At 45.6% G+C, this 24327-nt stretch overlaps 1 protein-coding gene and 1 pseudogene across 1 annotated transcript in view; both read left to right on the top strand.

Moving 5' to 3' along the window:
* Nucleotides 1–24327, top strand: part of SYTL4 (synaptotagmin like 4) — a 169290-nt gene that overhangs the window by 25776 nt on the left and 119187 nt on the right. The window lies entirely within an intron of this gene.
* LOC141109090 (U2 spliceosomal RNA) lies at nucleotides 5593–5674 on the top strand (annotated as a pseudogene).

The following is a 24327-nucleotide window of genomic DNA, read 5'->3' as shown; positions in this document are numbered from 1 at the left end:
ACCACAGAACATTCCAGCAAATTTTAACGAGGGTGGGGGTGGGGGGGTTGTGAAATCTAGATAATTGCTCATTAGCAGCACACTATTTGGAGTGAGTTTAGGTGGGGGGGGGGTGGGGGGGTTGTGAAATCTAGATAATTGCTCATTAGCAGCACACTATTTGGAGTGAGTTTAGGTGGGGGGGGGTGGGGGGGTTGTGAAATCTAGATAATTGCTCATTAGCAGCACACTAAATACACTCAAACAAAATACATTCCAAATGAGTAGACTAGGTGGATATGTTCCCATCACTTCATGCTGGGAAGGTTATTGAAGGAAAATATACATGCATGACAAAAAATAACAGGAAAAAATTCCAGCATGTGTGAGGATAAAAAGGGGACATTCACACTATATTGCAATGATGGTAAGTAGTGTTTGAAGCAAGAAATACATCACATTATCAAAGATTACATAAAAGAACATGTGATGCTAATAAAAGAAAAATATCTTACCTTAATATAGTCCTTCTGCAGGACCTGTATGATGGCAGAACAGGTCTCTGGGATAATGATCCCCAGAGCCTGGGGGGAGATGCCTGTCGAGAACTTAAGGTCCTGCAGGCTTCTCCCTGTGGCCAAATACCGCAAGGTAGCGACCAGCCTCTGCTCCGGAGTGATGGCTTGCCTCATGCAGGTATCCTGCCTGCTGATATAGGGGGTCAGCAAAGCCAACAAACGGTCAAAAACGGGGTCCGTCATCCGGAGAAAGTTCCTGAAATCCTCAGGATTATTCTCACGGATCTCACGGAGCAAAGGCATGTGACAGAACTGGTCACGCTGAAGCAACCAATTCTTGGTCCATGAACTCCTCCTCGCCCTGTTCATGGACTGGACTTGGGCTGAAGAATAAACTACAGCACCAAGCACATACAATGCACGAGCTCTACGACAAGTACGTACAGGTAACATGGCTTCAAAACGGTCGGCTGGTCAGAACGCACTAAACAGAACGCACTGAAGAACAGCAAGGCCTGTGAAGAACGACCTGAAAATCAGGAACGAGCGGGCAATAAAACAAAGATTTCTCAATGCCAACTGACCAAACGCACTGAAAAGCAGATACAAACCTCACAAGCACAGACTGAACAACAGTTAAAACGAACTGAAAAATACGAGTCTCACAAGCGCGAATCGTCTCTCACCAAACTTCTACTAACACGAGATAAACACGAGATTAGCAGAAGGAGCCCAAAGGGTGTCGTACGGGCTATTGAACTTCCGTTTTATAGTCTCGTCGGACTTGGTGTACGTCACCGCGTACTAGGCTGTCGTACTTTTGTGTGGTCGTGTGTGTGTAAGTCCGTTCGTAAGAAAGTCTGCCGCAAGTCCGCCGAAGGTACGTCGGAAGTATGTCGGACAGGCTGTCGGACTTTTGTAGACGAAAAGTCCGACCGTGTGTACGCGGCATAAGTCAGTTCGTAAGAAAGTCTGCCGCAAGTCCGCCGAAGGTACGTCGGAAGTATGTCGGACAGGCTGTCGGACTTTTGTAGACGAAAAGTCCGACCGTGTGTACGCGGCATAAGAGTAATGAAACACAGCAGGCAACCTCCACAGCTGTGTGTATCCTCAGTGAAGAGTGAAATTGAATTCCAAGCCATGCCCGACCTCCTAATTTAACCCCGGATGCAGTTGGGAGATGGGAGAAAGGTGTGGAAAGTCAACCATCACTGCAGCCCTCCACCAGTCGAGGCTTTATGGCAGAGCGGCCCGACGGAAGCCTCTCCCCAGTGCAAGACACATGAAAGCCCGCATGGAGTTTGCTAAAAAACACCTGAAGGACTCCAAGATGGTGAGAAATAAGATTCTCTGGTCTGATGAGACCAAGATAGAACTTTTTGGCCTTAATTCTAAGCGGTATGTGTGGAGAAAACCAGGCACTGCTCATCACCTGTCCAATACAGTCACAACAGTGAAGCATGGTGGTGGCAGCATCATGCTGTGGGGGTGTTTTTCAGCTGCAGGGACAGGATGACTGGTTGCAATCGAGGGAAAGATGAATGCGGCCAAGTACAGGGATATCCTGGACAAAAACCTTCTCCAGAGTCCTCAGGACCTCACACTGGGCCGAAGGTTTACCTTCCAACAAGACAATGACCCTAAGCACACAGCTAAAATAACGAAGGAGTGGCTTCACAACAACTCCGTGACTGTTCTTGAATGGCCCAGCCAGAGCCCTGACTTAAACCCAATTGAGCATCTCTGGAGAGACCTAAAAATGGCTGTCCACCAACGTTTACCATCCAACCTGACAGAACTGGAGAGGATCTGCAAGGAGGAATGGCAGAGGATCCCCAAATCCAGGTGTGAAAAACTTGTTGCATCTTTCCCAAAAAGACTCATGGCTGTATTAGATCAAAAGGGGCTTCTACTAAATACTGAGCAAAGGGTCTGAATACTTAGGACCATGTGATATTTCAGTTTTTCTTTTTTAATAAATCTGCAAAAATGTCAACAATTCTGTGTTTTTCTGTCAATATGGGGTGCTGTGTGTACATTAATCAGGAAAAAAAATGAACTTAAATGATTTTAGCAAATGGCTGCAATATAACAAAGAGTGAAAAATTTAAGGGGGTCTGAATACTTTCCGTCCTCACTGTATATTAGAATGTTCATTATCACAATTAGGATGTTTTGATCACATTGGTCTTGATCACATAGGTTATGCGCAGGATCATTTATATAATCGGGGACTTTGTCTTTGTCTTCTTTAGCCAGTCTGTCTAATATTATACCACACATTATTGTAATATTGCCTTTGGTAAAGGGTTTTTTTGCTGCCGTTTTGTTGTTAACCCACTTTGCTTCTGCAGGGCTTTCATGTGTTAATAAAGCCCATTAAAGCATCTCCAGGTGAGTTGGTGGTTTTTTGGGTTCAGGTCCAGAGGGGTATCACTGGGGCAGGGCAGGAGGACCAAAACAATCCTGCAACTCCTCCTGAGAATAAGATTACAGGTAGGCTTATTATGAATGTTACAGGAAAAGTTGAGTGTTAAATTTAAAGGGGGTTAGTGTTAGAATTACAGAAGGTTAGTGTGAGGGTTATAGGGAGGGTTAGTGTTAGGGTGACAAAGAAGGTTAGTGAGGGAGTTTCCTGGAAGGGTCAATATTGGGGTTATAGGGATGGTTATTGTTGGGGTGACAGGTAATATTAGTGTTGGATTACAGGGAGGATTAGTGTTAGGGTTACAGGGAGTGTTAGTGCTGGGGTTACAGGGATGATAAGTGTGAGAGTTATAGGGGGGTTAGTGTGATCGCTACTGTATAGGTAGGGTTAGTGTTATGCCGCGTACACACGACCGGTTTAGCCGTCGTAATAAACTCCGACGGTTTCTCCAACGTAACTCCGATGGAATTCCATTCAAGCGGTTTCGCCTACACAGGGTCAACCCAAAGTCCGGCCAAAGTCCGACCGTCCAGCACCTGGTAACGTACAACCCGTACGACGGGACTAGAAAAGGAAGTTCAATAGCCAGTAGCCAATAGCTCCCGTCTCGTACTTGCTTCATGCAGACAATTGGTTTTCCCGATAGGAATTGGGTCCGTCGGAAAGATTTAGAACATGTTCTATTTCTAGGTCCCTCAGATTTAAAAAAAAAAAAAAGTCAGATGAGGCCTACACACGATCAGTATATACGATGAAAAGCTTCCTTCAGACTTTTTCTGTCAGACAGTCCGCTCGTGTGTATGCGGCATTAAGGTTACAAGGAAGATTAGTGTGAAGGTTACAGGAAGGATTAGTACAGTATTGTGGTTATAGGGACAGTTAGCGTTGGAGTTACTGGTAATATTATAGGGAGGATTAGTGTGAGGGTTACAGGGAGAGTTGGTGTTGGGGTTATAGGGATTGATTAGTTTTACAGGGAAAGTTAGTGTTGGGATTACAGGGAGGGATGGTGTTACAGGGATGGAAAGTGTTAGGGTTAAAGGGGGGGTTAGTGTGAGGATTAAAAGGCGGATTAGTGTTAGGGTTACAGGAAGAGTTATGCCCTGTACACACGGTCGGACATTGATCGGACATTCTGACAAGAAAATGCATGGATTTTTTCCGACGGATGTTGGCTCAAACTTGTCTTGCATACACACGGTCGCACAAAGTTGTTGGAAAATCTGATCGTTCTGAACGCGGTGACATAAAATACGTACGTTGGAACTATAAATGGGGCAGTAGCCAATAGCTTTCATCTCTTAATTTATTCTGAGCATGCGTGGCACTTTGTGCATCGGATTTGTGTACACAAGATCGGAATTTAAACGATCGGATTTTGTTGTCAGAAAATTTTATAGCCTGCTCTCAAACTTGGTGTGGCGGAAATTCCAACGGAAAAAGTCAGATGGAGCCCACACACGATCGGAATTTCCGACAACACAATCCGCTTGCACTTTTTCCGTCGGAAAATCCGACCGTGTGTACAGGGCATTAGAGTTAGTGTTATAGGGAAGGTTAGTGTTAGGGTTACAGGAAGAGTTTGTTTTTGGCTTATAGGGAGGGGTTAGTTTTACAGGGATGGTAAGTGTTAGGGTTACAGGAAGGGGTAATGTAAAGAATATGGTTATAGGGAAGGTTAAACCAGGTATACACTATTAGTTTTTTTTTTAGACCACTGAGCGGGAGTTGGTCAGATGCTGGTTTTCCAGCATGCATGTCTGACAGAAGCCGGCCAAACAGCCGACTTCTGTCGGACAGAGCGACATACACACTGGCTGAATGTTGGATGTTTTTTGTTTTTTTTAACCACCTGTTGTTTTCCGACATTGGGCCCATGTGTACGGGGCTTTAGTGTGATTGGGAAGAGCAACACTTTCTATGCTGGGAGCTCTTTGCCAAAAATTACCAACTGTCAGGCTACTGGCATCTTTCCGAATAAGTCAAGCGATGGCAGCTCAAATATTTTCTTGTAGCTGGTTTATTTTATTAAGCAGCAATGTGTCAAAGCTAATACACAAAGTTTCTACTGTTTGTCACTCATTAAAACTGTTACAAGTTTCTGAAGTTCATTAAACGTTTTTTACTACATGTCCTGACTTGTTTGTCCAACATCATCTACTTACCTCCTTACCTTTCCCTGTTCTTTCCATCTATGGGCACCTATAGATCAGAGGTGAGAATGGCTCCTGAGGGGAAGATAATTTGTTGTAGGTTTAAATGCCAAAATCCACCAAGAACTTTTTGTTTAGCTTTGGACTGATGGAGATAGGGTTGGGTCCTCTGTCAGATTTTTATGGCAGTCTGTTTCCTTTTTTATGGGTTCTACCTTCACTTCCCTTCTGGAAAGGATATGATGAGAATTTTCCCCAGAGTGGACCCTGCCTCCAACAAAACTCCTTTTTTTCCCCCAGGAAATAGGGAATGATCATGTTTTGCCTGTGGTTGGCCTTTAAAGCAGAAGTAAGCTCTCTCAATCAACATTTACTATTTTTATTCTTATGCTACTACAGTTGTGCTCATAAGTTTACATACCCTGGCAGAAGTTGAGATTTCTTGGCCATTTTTCAGAGGATATATATGAAAACACAAAAACTTTTCTTTCACCCATGGTTAGTATTTGGCTGAATCGCTTCTCGGCCTTTTGGCTAAGATCAAGTGTAGTATTTGGCTGAAGCCATTTATTATCAAGCAACTGTGTTTACTCTTTTTAAATCATAATGACAACAGAAACTACCCAAATGACCCTCATCAAAAGTTTATATACCCCAGTTCTTAATACCTTGTACTGCCCCCTTTAACATCAATGACAGCTTGAAGTATTTTGTGGTATTTGTGGATGAGGCTCTTTATCTTCTCAGATGGTAAATCTGCCCTTTCCTCTTGGCAAGAAGCCTCCAGTTCCTGTAAATTCTTGGGCTGTCTTGCATGAACTGCACGTTTGAGATCTCCCCAGAGTGGCTCAATAATATTGAGGTCAGGAGACTGAGGTGGTCACTCCAGAACCTTCACTTTATTCTTCTGTAGCCAATAAAGAGTTGTCCTGGCCTTGTGTTTTGGATCATTGTCATGTTGGAATGTCCAAGTACATCCCATGCGCAGCTTCCTGGCTGATGAATGCAAATGTTCCTCCAGTATTTTTTGATAATATACTGCATTCATCTTGCCATCAATTTTGACCAAATTTCCTGTGCCTTTGTAGCTCACACCTCCCCAAAACATCAGCGATCCACCTCCGTGTTTCACAGTAGGAATGGTGGACCTTTCATCATAGGTCTTGTTGACTCCTCACCAAATGTAGCGTTTATGGTTGTGGCCAAAAAGCTCAATTTTGGTCTCATCACTCCAAATGACTTTTTGCCAGAAGGTTTGAGGCTTATCTTTGTGCTGTTTGGCGTATTGTAAGCGGGATACTTTGTGGCATTTGCGTAGTATTGGCTTTCTTCTGGCGACTCGACCATGCAGCCAATCTTTCTTCAAGTGCCTCCTTATTGTGCATCTTGAAACAACCACACCACATGTTTTCAGAGAGTCCTGTATTTCACCTTAAGTTATTTGTGGGTTTTTCTTTGCATCCCGAACAATTTTCCTGGCAGTTGTGGCTGAAATTTTAGTTGGTCTACCTGACCGTGGTTTGGTTTCAACCAAACTCCTCATTTTCCACTTCTTGATTAGAGTTTGAACACTGCTGATTGGCATTCTCAATTCCTTGGATATCTTTTAAGATCCCTATTCCTGTTTTATACAGTTCAACTACCTTTTCTCGCAGATCCTTTGACAATTCATTTGTTTTTCCCATGACTTAGAATCCAGAAACGTCAGTGCAGCACTGGATGAAAGATGCAAGGGTCTGTCAGGAGTCCAGAAACTCATTGACTTTTTATACACACACACAAATTACAAGCAAACAGATCACAGGTGAGGATGGTTACCTTTAACCTCTTGACGTCTGGGCCATAGCTGAATGACAGCTACAGCGCGGACCTCAATTTCCAGGAGGCCGTCATATGACGGCTTCCCCTTTCTTCGCTCCCCGTGCATGCTCACAAGCGCGTATCAGGGAAATTCTGCGTTGGCCGTGTGCCTTAGACACAGCCAATCACAGATCGCTGTAAATGGCCAATCACAGCGGCCATTTACAGCGCGATCGGCGTGGCCAATGAGAGACAATCTCAAATGTAAACATATGAGATCATCTCTCATTGCCGGCTCTCTCCTCACACAGAGACCACGTGTGAGGAGAGAGAGGATCTGACAGCGATCTGTGAGTGTAAAAACACAAATTACAGTGCCCAAACAGTGCCCCATCAGTACAGTGCTCACCTGTGGCAATCGGTGCCCACCTGTGCCAATCTGCCATCGGTTATCAGTGTCCATCTGTGCACATCTTCACAATCAGTGCACATCTGTGCCACCTCATCAGTGTCCACCTGTGCCACCTCATCAGTGCCCACATGTGCCAATCAGTGCCCATCTGTGCCACCTCATTAATGCACATCTGTGCAATCAATCAGTGCACATCTGTGCCACCTCATCAGTACCCATCTGTGCCACCTCATCAATGCCCATCTGTGCCGCCTCATCAGTGCCTATCTGCACATCTGTGCCACCTCATCAGTGCCCATCTGTTCCACCTCATCAGTGCCCATCTGTTCCACTTCATCAGTGCCCACCTGTGCCACCTCATCAGTGCCCACCTGTGCCACCTCATCAGTGCCCACCTGTCCCAATCAGTGCCCATCTGTGCCGCCTCATCAGTGCACATCTGTGCAATCAACCAGTGCACATCTGTGCCGCCTCATAAGTGCCCATCTGTGTCACCTCATCTGTGCCACCTCATCAGTGCACACCTGTGCCACCTTATCAGTGCACATCTGTGCCGCCTCATCAGTGCACATCTGTCCCACCTCATCAGTGCACTTCTGTTCCACCTCATCAGTGCACATCTGTTCCACCTCATCAGTGCCCCTCTGTGCCACATCAGTGCCCACCTGTGCTCATCAGTGCCGCCTCATCAGTGGCCATCAGGGAAAGGCTTAGCACACACCTGTGTAGTCGCATCACCAACAGCAACCATGTCCAAAAGATGCTTTTCCGCCGAGGAGGCGTACCAAATACTTTCCCAGGCCGACGAGAGCAACAGGGAGCTCTCTTTTTCGGATTCCCTTTCAAACTCCGATTCTGAGTTGGACGTAAATTATGAGCCAGTCCTCAGTAGTGGAACACTGAGTGACTAAGAGAAGGAAGATATTCTGCTCGCCAAACCAAGGCGTTTCGGTGAGGAGGCAGTGGCATCCACCAGCACCGCAGTGCCATCCACCAGCACCGCAGTACCTCGGCAAGAAAGGCCAAGGACCCATGCCAGCCTTCTCTATACCCTTCAGAACCCCTTGTGGCTTCCCCCTAATTCAGGAGAAGCCAACATTCCCCCTTTCACTGCCCAGCCAGGAATCCAGGTGGACACAGAGAATTTTTCCCCAATCAATTTTTTTAATTTAAATTTTACAGAGGACATGCTATCAACAACTGTGGCCCAGTGCAACCTCTATGCACAGCAATTTATTTTAAATAATCCAACGTCCTATTATGCCCATCCCTACGAGTGGAGAGACCTAATGGTGGAGAAGTTGAAGGTTTTTTTAGGCCTCACATTTTGTATGGGACTCACCAAAAAAACACTTTGAATTCCTACTGGTCAATCCACCCCATCCACCACATGCCAATCTTCTCCAAGGTAATGCCCAGAACCAGATAGCTCATGATAATGAGGTTCCTTCATTTCAATGTTAATACCCAGTGCCCTCCCCGAAGTGACCCAAATTATGACAGGCTTTTCAAAATTCGGCCACTTCTAAATTATTTTTCTGAAATATTCCCCCAGCTGTTTACCCCAGACCAACACATGTGTGGATGAGTCCCTTGGTAAATTTAGTGGCAGGCTAAAATCAAACAATTTATTCCCAGCAAAAGGGCCCGCTATGGGGTGAAGGTATACAAATTATGTGACCGAGTCACAGGGTACATATATGCAGTGGTGTATTTAGGATTTGTGCTGCCCTAGGCCTGACTAAACGCATGCACCCCCCTAATTTAAATACGACCCACCCCATCCTGCCGAGGCCACACCCCTTCCTGTTTAAGACCCACCTTATCATCTGTAAACAACACCCCTTCCTCTTTAGGCTCATTTGGCACCTTTCAGGGGGGAACGGGTACCTGTTTCTGACAGGTACCCTTCCCCACTTCTGGAAAACTGCGCTGTCCCCTCTGAAGTTTGCCCCCCCTCCTCCTTCCTCCACTGGGCCATTCAGAAAGTGCAACGCGCTTCGCACATGTGCAGTAGGGAACCGGTCGGTTTCCCTTACCATGAATGATAGTGGCAAAAAACGAGAGCCAATCCGAAAATCGGCTGAGGTGTCGACATCGCTGAATCCCTGGACAGGTAAGTGTCCTAATATTAAAAGTCAGTAGCTACAGTATTTTTAGCTGCTGAGTTTTAATGCTATCACGGGGGGGGGGGGGGGGGTCTCACTGTGCCCATCAAACGCAGTCACTGTACCCATCAAACGCTGCCACTGTGCCCATCAAATGCTGCCACTGTGCTATCAAATGCAGCTACTGTGCCCATCAAACGCAGCCACTGTACCCATCAAACGCAGCCACTGTGCCCATCAAATGCTGCCACTGTGCTATCAAACGTAGCCACTGTGCCATCAAACGCAGCCACTGTGCCCATCAATTGCAGCCACTGTGCCCCATCAAACGCAGCCACTGTGCCCCATCAAACGCAGCCACTGTGCCCCATCAAACGCAGCCACTGTGCCCCATCAAACGCAGCCACTGTGCCCCATCAAAAGCAGCCACTGTGCCCCATCAAACGCAGCCACTGTGCCCCATCAAACGCAGCCACTGTGCCCCATCAAACGCAGCCACTGTGCCCCATCAAACGCAGCCACTGTGCCCCATCAAACGTAGCCACTGTGCCCATCAATTGCAGCCACTGTGCCCATCAAACGTAGCCACTGTGCCCATCAATTGCAGCCACTGTGCCCATCAATCGCAGCCACTGTGCCCATCAATCGCAGCCACTGTGCCCATCAATCGCAGCCACTGTGCCCATCAATTGCAGCCACTGTGCCCATCAAACGCAGCCACTGTGCCCCATCAAACGTAGCCACTGTGCCCATCAAACGCAGCCACTGTGCCCCATCAAACGTAGCCACTGTGCCCATCAATTGCAGCCACTGTGCCCATCAAACGTAGCCACTGTGCCCATCAATTGCAGCCACTGTGCCCATCAATTGCAGCCACTGTGCCCCATCAATTGCAGCCACTGTGCCCATCAATTGCAGCCACTGTGCCCTCAAACGCAGCCACTGTGCCCTCAAACGCAGCCACTGTGCCCTCAAACGCAGCCACTGTGCCCATCAAACGCAGCCACTGTGCCCATCAAACGCAGCCACTGTGCCCATCAAACGCAGCCACTGTGCCCATCAAACGTAGCCACTGTGCCCATCAAACGCAGCCACCGCGCCATCAAACGCAGCCACTGCGCCATCAAACGCAGCCACCGCGCCATCAAATGCAGCCACTGTGCCCATCAAATTCTGCCACTGTGCCCATCAAATGCTGCCAGTGCCCATAATACTGATATACTTTTTAAAATCATTGTACCTGCTGTCCTGGGGATTTCCCTCATGCTCCTCTCTCTCCTGACCTCACAGCCCCAGGGTCGAGGAGAAGATTCACTGCAGCAAAGCAGTGCAGGGAAGGGTAGGTGGAGCTTAAGGCTCCACCTGTCACCTGTTGGTTATGGGGGCGCGATTGACACACGGCGCCCCCCCGCATGAGAGAAAGCCCCCCCCACCCGTCTTGCTGATTCCCGGCTCCCGCTGCCACCTCCCGCACACATGCAGCGCACGGCGGCCGGCTTTCTGTAGCGGCGCCGTGGTGTATGGGCGTGCTTGTCAGAGGGTGGAGGCGTGTATCTCACGCCCCCCTACTCTGACAAGCACGCCCATACACCACGGCGCCGCTACAGAAAGCCGGCCGCCGTGCGCTGCATGTGTGCGGGAGGTGGCAGCGGGAGCCGGGAATCAGCAAGACGGGTGGGGGGGGCTTTCTCTCATGCGGGGGGGGCGGCCCTTTTTGCCGCCCCCCGCAAAGTGCTGCCCTAGGCCTAGTCGGCCTAGGCCAAAACACAGCCCTGCATATATGCCTTCAAAGTGTACGAAGGGAAGGACACCCAGCTGCAACCCCTTAATTGCCCAGAATACTTGGGATCAAGCGGGAAAATTGTTTGGGACCTCATATACCCCCTACTGGAGAAAGGCTACCATTTATACGTAGACAACTTCTACACATCTCTGCCCCTGTTCCACAACCTTCACCAGAAGAAGACGCCAGCATGTGACACCGTAAAAAAGAACCAGAAGGGCTTTCCTCAAAGTCTTGTCGATAAGAAGTTGAGAAAAGGAGAAACGGCAAGTCTGCAAAACAAGGAGATTCTGGCAGTGAAGTGGAGGGACAAAAGGGATGTCTACATGTTGTTTTCGATCCACAATTATACCTTCGTGGAAATCCCCAGAAGGAATGGCCCCATACAAAAACCAAAATGTATTTATGAATATAATTTGTTCATGGGGGGAGTCGACTTCAATGACCAAATGCTGGAACCATACCTTGCCACAAGACTGACATACCATTGGTATAAAAAAGTCGCAATTTATTTTTTTAAATTGGCCATATACAACTCATATGTCATTTACCGCAACATTACCCAAAACCCCAAACGCTTCCTTGGCTGCCAGGAGGAAGTTTTCACTGCCCTTTTATTCCCGAACGGCCCACTAGAAAATATCCGATCAGATGTTCTTAGTTGACTCTCCGAACGCCACTTTCCCGATAAAATCCTTCCCAAACCAACAGGCCAACGACGTAAAAAAAAATGTAAGGTGTGTACCAGTGGAGGAGTCAGAAGAGACACATCTTATTATTGTGCACAATGTCCTTCCCAACCAGGCCTCTGCATAGGTGAATGTTTTCACAGTTACCATACTTCAATAAATTATTAGTGAAGTATGGTAAACGTAATCCTCAGTTCCTGCCTTCACACACCTTCACACCCCTTATGCCACTGCCTGCTCTGTAACTGACCCTGGCTTGTTATTTGACCACGCTTCTGCCTGCCAATTCTGTACATACCGCTGCCTGATCTGGAACTGACCCTGGACTGTTATTCGACCATGCTTCTGCCTAACGATTCTGTACATACCTCTGCCTGATCTGAAACTGACCTTGGACTGTTTGACCATGTTTTTTGCCTGCCTCATGGACTGATCTTGTACCCTGCTACTGGACTAGTGGGATTCACAGGGGTCTCACATATGTGAGGGGCTCCAGAATTGTTTTTCTGGATGAAGAAAACAATTTATTTGTTTTCTCATTCCTAGATTAGGGTCTGGAGACTCATAGGCTTCAAAGAGATTTGGGTGGGAGAAGCCTCTACCCCTGTCCCCATTCTGTCCTGAACTAGGACCTAGTTCTGCCTGCTGCCTGTAGGACTTACTGCCATTATGTCTGTGCCTGTCGCACTGACCTCACCACATGTTCCTGCCTACTACCAGGACCAATATTTTTTGCACTGCTGACAATATCTCTGCCTGCACTGACCCTGGACTTTATATGGACAGTATCCCTGCCTGCTGCGTGGACAATTGTGTTCGCCGTTGCTGACCAAGTCCCTGCCTGCTGCCTGGACCAGTGCTATCCTCCTATGTACAACTGCGCTACTACAACCACAGGTAATCTTTTGTTTACGCTTTGCTCAGCATAATGTATTTTGGGGTGTAATTCTTGGTATGTGCATGCCATGTGTCCCTGGAACACCTGACGGTGTTCCTTGCATGTTGGATCTCTGTATGTGGCCAGGCTGCACATGTGGTATTGCCATACTCAGGAGGAGTAGCAGAATGTATTTTGGGGTGTTATTTTTGCTATCTAAATGCTATGTGTTGGAGATATCTTATAAATGGACAACTTTATGTAAAAAAAATGCGTTTTCATTTTTTTTCCACATTTTCCAAAAACTTCTGGAAAAAAATTAACCATTCAAAAGGACTCATTATGCCTCATAGATTATACGTTGGGATGTTAGCTTTCCAAAATGGGGTCATTTTGTGGGTGTTTCCATTGTTCTGATGCTCCAGGGCCTTCAAAAGTGTAATAGGTGGTTGAGAAATTAGATGTGTTATTTATGCTCCTAGAACGCCTGAAGGTGCTACTTCAATGTTGGGCCTCTGTATGTGGCCAGGCTGTGTAGAAGTCTCACACATGTGGTGTCGTTATACTCAGGAGGAGTAGCAGATTGTATTTTGGGGTGTCATTTTTGCTATCTAAATGCTATGTGTTGAAAATATCTTATAAACCGACAACTTTGTGTAAAAAAAATGCGTTTTCATTTTATTTCCACAAAAAATGAACTGTTCAAAAGACTCATTATGCCTCATAGATTATACGTTGGGATATTAGCTTTCCAAAATGGGGTCATTTTGTGGGTGTTTCCATTGTCCTGGTACTCCAGGGCCTTCAAAAGTGTAATAGGTGGTTGAGAAATGAGATGTGTAATTTATGCTCCTAGAACACCTGATGGTGCTCCCTGCATATTGGGCCTGTGTATGTGGCCAGGCAGTGAAAAAGTCCCACACATGTGGTATTGCTATACTCAGGAGGAGTAGCAGAATGTATTTTGGGGTGTCATTTGTGGTATGCACATGCCATGTGAGAGAAATAAGCTATTAAAATGACAATTTTGTGAAAAAAAATCTTAATTTTGCAAAGAATTGCGGGAAGAAATTACAACTTCAAATAACTCACCATGCCTCCTACTAAATACCTTGAAATGTCTACTTTCCAAAAAGGGGTTGGGGGGGGGGGGCATTTGTACTTTGCTGGCTTGTTAGGGTCTCAAGAAATGAGTACATCAAATGTGATACATTTTTTATGATTTGCACCATAGCTTGTAGACTCTAAAACTTTCACACAGACCAAATAATTTCCACAAATTTTTGGTTATTTTTACCAAAGATATGTAGCAGTATAAATTGTGGCCAACATTTATGAAGAAAAATTACTAATTTGCAAAATTTAAGAAAAATTCGATTTTTTTCAAAAAATTTGGGGCTTTTTTCATTTATAGCGCCAAAAATAAAAAACCCAGAGGTGATCAAATACCACCAAACGAAAGCTCTATTTGTATGAAAAAAAGGACAAAAAAATCATTTGGTTACAGTGTTGCATGACTGAGTAATTGTCATTCAAAGTGTGAGAGCACTGAAAGCTGAAAATTGATCTGGACAGGGGGGGGGGGGGGGTTTAAGTGCCCAGTAAGCTAGAGGTAAATAGCCATTCAAACCCCTTTGTGTCAACCTGTGCATGTTATCAGGCCAAAATCACTAGGGTATGTAAATTTTTGATCAGGGTCATTTGGGTAGTTTCTGTCATTATGATTTAAAAAGAGTAAACACAGTTGATTGATAATAAATGGCTTCAGCTGAACACTAACCATGAGTGAAAGAAAAGTGTTTGTGTTATCATTCATATTCTCTGCAAAATGGCCAAGAAATCATAAATTCTCCCAGGGTATGTAAACTTATGAGCACAGCTGTATATCGTATCTTCTTGTTCTAGCCTTTTTTTTTTTTACACTTCTTCAGTTGCTTCCTGGTTTCTGGCCTAAGGTCATACATCCCAGAAGTCTTCAGGAGGGGAGGAGGGGATTTCTCAGCTAAGCACACCCTCCTACCTGCATGCCTGAGCTGAGGGCAGATGAATTCCATGAAGCAAATGCTACATGAATCATCTGCCCTTACTCAAGATGACCACGGCTAGAAATTCTAGGGGGTGTTTTTCAAAATGATTTCTTAGCAAAATAAAGCATGGCGACATGGATGGATGGGGGAGTTTGCTTAAAAGATGAAATTATTATTTTAAATCATTATTATTTTCAGTTTCTGGTGCTTAGAATTTAGTTCCACTTTAACAAAAAAAAGCTAATAAGAAAATAATTCTCCTGCTAACATAATTTCCATTGACATCACTTAATTGGTCAAGATTATGGTGTTTGGGAGGGATTAGAAGATCAAGAGAAGGAAGTATCCACTCCTATATAAAGCCCATTGTAGGATGCCTGAGCTCCTGCTAATCTCAGTGTCGTCTTTCTGCCACGATTCCCACCCACAGCGTCCTATACCGTCCTCCCCACCGTGCAACTCATTGTCATAAATGTCAACCTTTCCTGTGCACGCTCCGGGACAGGAGCCCCCTGCTCCATCTCAGGAATCAACCATTAATATTCAAGGACTGCTTTCAAAATAAAATTCTACCTTTTTTTAACTCCCAAGGAACTAGAAGAGACCCAATGATAAAATGGTGTTAAAAAAGGCGTTATCATAGAATTAAAAAAGCAAAAATGAATGGTTATTGTCTCTAATGCTGTCAAAAACCAAAAACATAGTCAATTCAACCTAAGCATACAATGTAAAAATCCATAGGCAGAGGTTACGTCAGCCAAAAACTTTAGGTCAACGTTTCTCAACTGGGGTGTCATTTGGGTTCCACTGCGATACCTCAAACATGGGACACAGTTTATCCTGATTAGCATCATGCTCTGCCATGGGACAGGAGGCCACCAGTAGACATGTGATATTCATTTCATTATGAATCAAAAAATTCTGACTAAATGTTCGTTAGTTGGAGATCCGGATGTATCCAAATCTCTCCGAATCTATCCGAATCACAATAGTAACGAATTTCAATGAATAGTAGTAGAAAATATAAAAAAATTAAAAACGTGTGGGGGGTCCCCTCCATCCATACCAGGCCCTTTGGGTCTGGTATGAATTTTAGGGGAACCCCGTGCCAAAATGTTTTTTAAAAAAAACAGCATGGGGTCCCCCTAAAATCCATACCAGACCCTTCGTTCTGGTATAGATTTTGAGGGGAACCCCCACTCCAAAATTTTAAAAAATGGCATGGGGTCCCCCCAATATCCATACCAGACCCTTATCTGAGCATGCAGCCTGTCAGGCCAGGTAAGGGGGGGGCGAGTGAGTGCCCCCCCTCCTGAACCATATGAGGCCACATGCCCTCAACATGGGGGGGTGCTTTCGGGAGGGGTGGGCTCTTCTTCACAACCCTGGGAGCTGGTTGTGGGGGTCTGTGGCCAAGGAACTTATAGGAATCTGGAAGCCTCTTTTTAACATTGGCATTGGGGACATTTTTAATAAAGGAATTGTCAAAAACTGTGTGTTTTTATTTATTTTTGACACTTTTTGGTGAATGAGTAGGGGTACAATGTACCCCTACTCATTCACATGGGGGGCCAGGATCTGAGGGGTTTCAGATACCAATAAGCCCCCTGCCTGGAGATCCCCACAACCACCACCCAGGGTTGTGAGGAAGAGGCCCTTGTCCCCATCAACATGAGGACAAGATGCTTTGGCAGAGCCCCCCACCCCAAAGCACCCCCCCCAATGTTGAGGGACGTGGCCTGGTATGGTTCAGGAGGGGTGGATTCTCGCTCGCCCCCACCTTTCCTGGCCTGCCAGGCTACTCGGATAAGAGTCTGGTATGGATTTTGGGGGGACTCCAAACCATTTTTTAAAACATTTTGGCATGGGGTTCCCATTAAAATCCATACCAGACCCAAAGGGCCTGGTATGGATTGAGGGGAACCCCCACGCTGTTTTGTTTTTTTCACATTTTTCTATTGCAGGAAATGGGCTTTTTTTTCATGAAAACTTGCAGCCGGGAAAATCAATTTAAATGTAATTTTTTTTCTTTATAAATGTCAGTTTTGCTGCAACAGGTTTTATACAGGATACAGATGTGCCACTTTACAAGCAGACTAAGGGGACCCTCAGGCTCTATAATTAAAGGATTTTTTATTGTTTCACTTTAAGCATCATTCAAATAAATGCTCCTTTCAAAACAATATTTAAATTTTTTTTTATTTGCATTGATACATTTCCCCAGGGCAGTACCTGGGCCCCCAAACCCTTTTTATGGCCAATAACTTGCATATAAGCCTTCAAAATGGGGACTTCAATTCGGGTCCAAACTTTTACCATGTTTGGGAGTTCTGGTGGGAACCGAACCGGGGGGGGGGGTGTTCGGTCCATCAATAACAGTAAGGTATTAAATGTGAAATAAGATGATTCCTACTTAATGTGTTTGGGTTGGTTGGCGATTGATCCATCAGAATCTCTGAAACATAACAAAACAAATTGTTTTTGTTCTATTCATTATATTATGATTCAGAGATTTCGATAGATCCACCTCCATCCAACCCAAACAGAGTCCATAACTTATCTCCTGAAATAATGAATTAACACGTTAAAACAAATCTTCCAAAATAATTTCCAAAATATGAATTGATTCTGAACAACGAATATACGAAACAAACCCAAAAACAAATCATTCTAACATAACAAATATGATAAAACAAATTGCCAAACTTAAGGGACTAAACAAAACAATTTTTTTCTTTCGTGAACATCTCTAGCCACCAGCACCATATTGCCTAGTATACACGATGAGAAAATCGGACTAAAAATACCGCTTTCGGAGCGATCGTTTGATAATCTGATCGTTAGAACACAGCTTTTGAGAGCCAATCACAACAGTTCAAGCGAAAATATTCGAAGGAACAAGCACAATTTTTTTTTTTCATACGATACCAGAATAAACGATTTTTGTGTAATTAGTATTGTTTTTCGTACAGGAAAAAAAAAATCTTGTGACAATGACCACGCATGCACAGAAATAAAATAATACATTATAATATAATACAAAACATTACATCACTTCTGAAGTTGTATTCGGTCATACAAGAATTTTCATAACTTTAGTAACCTATTGTTTTTTTCGATATGAGACTAGCCTGCAAAAAAAATGGAAGATCACTCATCCAATATTCTTATCGTGTGTACTAGACATAACAAGATGCATGGTGCCCAGGGGAGGCCCGTCCATTAAGGGTGCACGGGTGCCGCCCCCCCTATCCATCGCACAGCCCCCTTCATCAATGCATCCGGCCCCTTGCAGGACGCCGGATGCATGAATTACAATGGCACGGGTGTTTTTTGAAGCACCTGATTAGAGCCAGAGGCTCTAACAGGCTTTAAAATAGGGTGGGCTCAGGGCAAAGGGAATGCGAACAGAGCCCACCCAGGTGTGTTACAACAGCAAATGAATATTCGCTTTTGTAACACTGATCCTCCTCCTGGCCAATCAGGAAGCAGGCCTGAGACCTGTCACCAGCTTGGCTGAAAGGACAGGTGATACTATTAGATGCCTAGGAGGAGGGGAAAAGCTGCATGCTGGAAGCTGCCATGATGGAGGAGAGGACACAGGAGCCGCTGCCCGCTACCCGCCACCTAGATGAGGTAAGTCGGCAGACAGCGAGCGGGGGGGAGGTGCCACCTGCCGCTTGGGGGGGGGTTGCTTTCTACCCCCCCTAAAAAAAGGACCAACCGCCACTGATGGTGTTCGGGGCAGGCAGCATGCAGGGGTTCCCCCAGAATTCAGAAGAAGATAGAGTGCTCCTCTACTTTACTCTGCCTTCCTCTGCCATGCTGCGGGAGTAAGCTGGGCCCTGATGGGAAGAAGGGACTTTTTTTATGGGCTCTGATGTCTAGGGGAACCTCTAATAGGAAGAACGAGGCTTCTAATGAGAAAAAAAAGTCACTTGTGGGTCTATCTAATCTTTTTTTTTTTTTAATTATTCTCCTTTAAGGGGTGTGGCAGTGGGTGTGTCCTATGCCTACATGCTTTTGCTAATAGGTGTCCCTCAAAAAGTTGGGAGGTATGTGCATGAGCCCATAATGAAATGTTACTGTCTAACGTGTCAATAAAGTTCATTGAAAAAAAATAAATAAAAGTTGTGATGCGCTGTGATTGGCACACTGGCACTGCTATCATCCCACTACATGCCAGCGGATAACGTAGCCGCTGGTGTGAACTAACCCTTGGGCTGTTTTATCCATTGTTTGAATGCTCTTTGATTATTAAACACAAAAGCAAACATTTATTATATTGCCACTTGCCAGTTCTTAGGTGTGGTGGCTGCATTAGCTTTCTTTCTTTTATTTTCATGTGGTTATTCAGCCAGTAAATCTATTGCTTAACAGAACAAGCTGTTCCACAGATGTAGCAGTTAGAGGGTTGAGACAAACCATTTACCACTGGCAGGGGTGCTAAGAATGATCATCTTTTATTTATGGAAAGACCTATTTCCAAAAAGAAACAAAAAAACTGTTGGTGTATGTTAAATGGAGTTTGACTTCAATTAGCTACAGTAAATCTGCTAGTCCACCTAACAATAACTCCCCTCTGCCATTGCTGCTGTCCAAAGGTGTTTCTGTTGCTCCTTCATCCAGTGGCGCCTGGTGCTCAATATTTTGGGGGGTGGCAAACCAATGCCACACCCCTCCTGCGGGAGACAGACGTCAAGGCGTCCGTAGTCCCTAGGACTGCTGCTCCTCGCTCCGGGGCCATTGCTTCTTCTCCCAGCCGATCAGGAAGTGGGTCCTGAGAACCGATTGGCTGGGAGTCCAAAGACTCCCCGGCCAATCAGGTCTCAGAACCTGCATCCTGATTGGCCGGGAGGAGAATCAGGAAGACATTAGCGTCTCCGGCTTCACAGGGGGCTTCGTCCTCCGTGGCTTCCCTCCTCCTTCTCTCGGTGGCCAATACGATCGCTTCTCCTCTCGGCCAATCAGGTCTTAAGGACCCGCTTCATGATTGGTCGGAAGGAGAATCAGGAAGACCATAGGGAATTTTATTTCGCTATTGTCAGACAAGTAGGTGGGCTCGGGGCGCAGTGCTCTGTGCCCCAAGCCCACCCTTTTTGTAGCCAATTAGAGCCTCAGACTCGAATCAAGTGCTTACAAAAAAAACCACTGTCACTGTACTAATGACATTGGCTGTGAAGGGCTTAACATTTAGAGGCAAACAAGGGCCTGACAAGGTTTACTCTCTGTAGTATGTGCTGCTCTTACTGCTTTGCAGGGAGAAAAAAAACTGACACAGTTTGTTTACCAACACAGGGCTCTCTTCCAGGGGCGACAAACAATGTACCCACAGCCACCCCCGCACCCCACCGTGGGTCTGTCGGTCAGCCCGGCACTTACCCAATCTATGGCGCGGGCAACACTTCCCTCCGGGGGGTGACGGGGCGGCGGCTTCTCCTGCGTCTCCTCCTCGGCATCACGGCGGCCGCGTGTCTCCTCCCTGTTGCTTCTCCTTTCGGCCAATCAGGAAATGGGTCTCAAGACCCGATCAACACTGGTTGGTAAGCGGTCATTTTTTTTTTCCTAAGGAGCACTTTAAGACTTTTTTTTAGCACTAAACACTTATATCACCAGTATTTATAGAAGGAATTTTTATTATTGATTTCTACCCAGCTTATTTGCACTTTTTTTTGCTTGATTTGCACAAATGATATGTTGCAATTAGAGCTGCACGATTCTGGGCAAAATGAGAATCACAATTTTTTTGCTTAGAAGAAAGATTCTCTTACGATTCTCGCGGCGTAACATCATCTTTCACATTATACCAAAAAAAACGTTACTGTTTCATTTTTTTTAGGTTCATTAAAAGGTATTTCTTCCAAAAAATTGCATTTGAAAGACCGCTGCGCAAATACAGTGTGACATAAAATATTGCAACAACTGCCATTTTATTCTCTAGGGTCTCTGCTAAAATATATATCTATATATATATAGATATATATAGCTATATATATCTATATATATATAGATATATATAGCTATATATATATATATATATATATATATATATATATATATATATATATATATATATATAGATATATAAAATGTTTGGGGGTTCTAAGTAATTTTCTAGCAAAAAATAATGATTTTAAATTGTAAGCAACAAGTGTCAGAAAAAGGTTAAGTCTTTAAAATGGTTGTATTGCCCGCTTGGTCATTTTTACCTACAGGTAAGCCTATAATAAGACTTACCTGTAGGTAAAATGAATATCTCTTAAGCCTGCATGGTTTAGGGGATATTCAACCTTCATGCACGCTGAAGATCCGGCGGCTCTGGCCGGAACTTGCCGACACAGAAAACTCCCGCACGCATGCGCGCGGAAGAAGCGCAGAGGTGACCGGACGAGCTGCGGGGGCTTTGCTTTAAGGTAAGTATTTCATCAGGGGTGGCCCGTCCATTAAGGGTGCACAGGCGCTGCCCCCTCTATCCATGCTACCCCCTATATGGTAATGGATAGATTCATGTATAGCATGAATCTATCCACAGCCGTCGAGGCCACCCCCTATTCATGCGTCTGGCCCCTTTCAGGACGACGGGCGCATGAATTACAGCGGTGGGGGTATTTTTTTTTTTGAAGCACCTGATTAGAGCCATAGGCTCTAATAGGCTTCAAAATAGGATGGACTCGGAGCACAGAGCATTGCGCTTGGAACCCACCGAGGTGTGTTAGAAAAGCAAAAGAATATTCGCTTTTCTAACACTGAATCGCCTCTCCGCGAATCAGGAAGCGTGGGTCTGATACCGTTTCCCAATTGGCTGAAAGGTCAGGCGCTCCTATTGGACGCCTAGGAGGAGGGGGATGCACGGCCGAAGGGGCCGCCATCCACACCACAGGAGGAGGAAGAAAGTCACCTGTCCGCTTCCTAGATGGGGTAGGTTCAGGGCTTTGATGTCCCGGCTGTCCTCCTGGGGGGGGGTTGCCGCCGCTGACCAACCTGGGGGGGTGGCTGTTTGCCACCCCCCCCCAAAGAAAAAAACACCAGCCGCCACTGTTTTTCATAATGTGCTAGTATGCAGTGCATACTAGCTATTATGCTATTGTTCTGCAGGTTTTTTTTTTTTGGGGGGGGTCGGCATTTTACTACGACTTTAAGTGGTTAAACTGCCCTCATTTACAGACCGAAGTTCATTCCTTTGATCTAAAAGTACCAAATGCTACAATGTTTCTCTTTATGAGCGATGTTGTCAAACTTGGCAAGCTGCCTGTTTTTTTTTTAACAGCAGTGAGCAGAGAACTCCCTGCACTGAATCAGGAAAATGCTGTGTTAAGATCGCGATGGGGGTAGAATCGTGATCTCGATTTTTTAACAATTAATCGTGCAGCTCTAGTTGTTAATATATCTGCTTCATAATATGTTCAATTTGTAGGATATTTTGTATATTGTTTAACACGGATTAATTTAGCTTCGGATTGATTTGACTACAGTGGAACTTTGGTTTACGAGTAACGTGGTTAACGACCGTTTTGAAAGACGAACAACTTTTAAAAAAAAAATCCTGACTCGATTTGCGAGTGTTGTCTCACAAAACGAGCAGGATTCAAGCCAATGGGGTGTGCAGTACCGCATTTGGCCAGAGGTGTGGGGGAGCCGGTGACACTCGGAACGGTTCAGAGCCGTTTGGAAATAAATCGGAATCATTCGGAAATACTCAGAAACACTCGAAAATACTGCGTTCCCGAGTGTTTCTGAGCCTTTCCGAGGGTTTCCGAGTTCAGCTGAGCTATCCCCGAGTATTTCCGAGGCTCTCCGGCGCCCCCCCCACCTCTGGCCACATGCAGTATTGCATGCAATATAAGTCAATGCGGAACAAATTATCTTCGTTTCCATTGACTTCTATGGGGGAAACTCGCTTTGATATGCGAGTGCTTTGGATTACAAGCATTCTCCTGGAACGGATTATCCAAGGTTCCACTGTATTTGCTATATGGTTTAAAGGGGCAGCGCACTTTATTTTTTTCTATAGATAGATCAGGCACTGCAGAGTTTGCGAATTTCGGAGTACCAGTCAGGAGCTCATTTGTTCCTTTCAGCCAAAATGACAGGTTTGCTTTAAGACTTCACCCCTCTTTTTCGTTGTACATGGCACAGATTAGTTAACCCGTGCCCTAGCTGAGTTCGCGCCGATGCAATTATGGGTAATACTGCATGTATTTATCTCTCCTGTAAGTGCCCGCAGTCAAATTAATTAAACAGGAAGAAACCTAGAGTGACAATTAGCAGCAGCACCTGCAAATCCAAGTCTCATTACAGCCCATACTTCCATCTTTTCATTAGTGTCTGGGAGCAGAATTACCCGTAACCAGGAGATAAATGCATCCATCCATGTGACTAACAAGATGGGCTGGTAAATTATTACACCGTAATAGAGTTGTCCGCTGACGCACGCCCGCAATAAAGATCCTTTTGTTCTGTGGAAATATACAGAATTCACCCCTTATGGTCACCCAGAATGGTTCTGCCGAGGAACAACCACTATAATTTTCACTGCTCAAGGGTCTTTCTACAGGGATCACATGGCTTCGTTATGGTATATCATTTCACATGGCTTCGTTATGGTATATCATTTCACATGGTTGGTAGCTGCAGCTTAAAACTGAAGGAATAATATATTGTAGACAAGCGTTTCTCAACTTTTTTTAATCACGGCACCCTTTAGAAATCATGCAAAATCTTGAGGCACCCCAGTCTAAAATGGGATCCCCCTTCAGATCCCAGTCCCCCCTGTCACATCAGAAGTCCTCCCTTTAACATCAGAGTCCTCAGTCCCCTCCTTTCACATCGGAGTCCTTAGATCTCCCACCCCCTTCACATCAGAGTCTTCAGTTCCATCTTTTAACATCAGAATTGTCAGTTCATCCCTCCTTTACCCTTTCAAATCAGAGTCCTCAGCAGTGGCGGCCTGTCCATTAGGGGCGCCCGAGCGCCACCCCTCTATCCATGACCGCCACCCCCTATTCATGCACTATCCATCGCCACCGCCACCCCCTATTCATGCGCTATCGCCATCGCCCCCTCCTATTCATGTGTCTGGCCCCTTTCATGAGACCCTGAAAGGGCCGGACACATGAATAGGGGGTGGCAGTGGCAATGGATAGAGCAGGACACCCTGAAAGGGGCTGGACACATCAATAGGGGGTAGCAGTGGTGATGGATAGAGCAGCATGCCCTGAAAGGGGCCAGACACATGAATAGGGGGTAGAGGTGGTGATGGATAGAGCAGCATGCCCTGAAAGGGGCCAGACACATGAATAGGGGGTAGAGGTGGTGATGGATAGAGGAGGACGCCCTGAAAGGGGCCGGACACATGAATAGGGGGTGGCGGTGGTGATGGATAGAGCAGGACGCCCTGAAAGGGGCTGGACACAAGAATAGGGGGTAGAGGTGGTGATGGATAAAGGAGGACACCCTGAAAGGGGCCGGACACATGAATAGGGGGTAGCGGTGGTGATGGATAGAGGAGGACACCCTGAAAGGGGCCAGACACATGAATAGGGGGTAGAGGTGG

Source organism: Aquarana catesbeiana, linkage group LG09 (assembly GCF_042186555.1).
Source record: "Aquarana catesbeiana isolate 2022-GZ linkage group LG09, ASM4218655v1, whole genome shotgun sequence".
Taxonomy (NCBI): Eukaryota; Metazoa; Chordata; class Amphibia; order Anura; family Ranidae; genus Aquarana; species Aquarana catesbeiana.
This window is presented reverse-complemented; position numbering and strand designations above follow the sequence as displayed.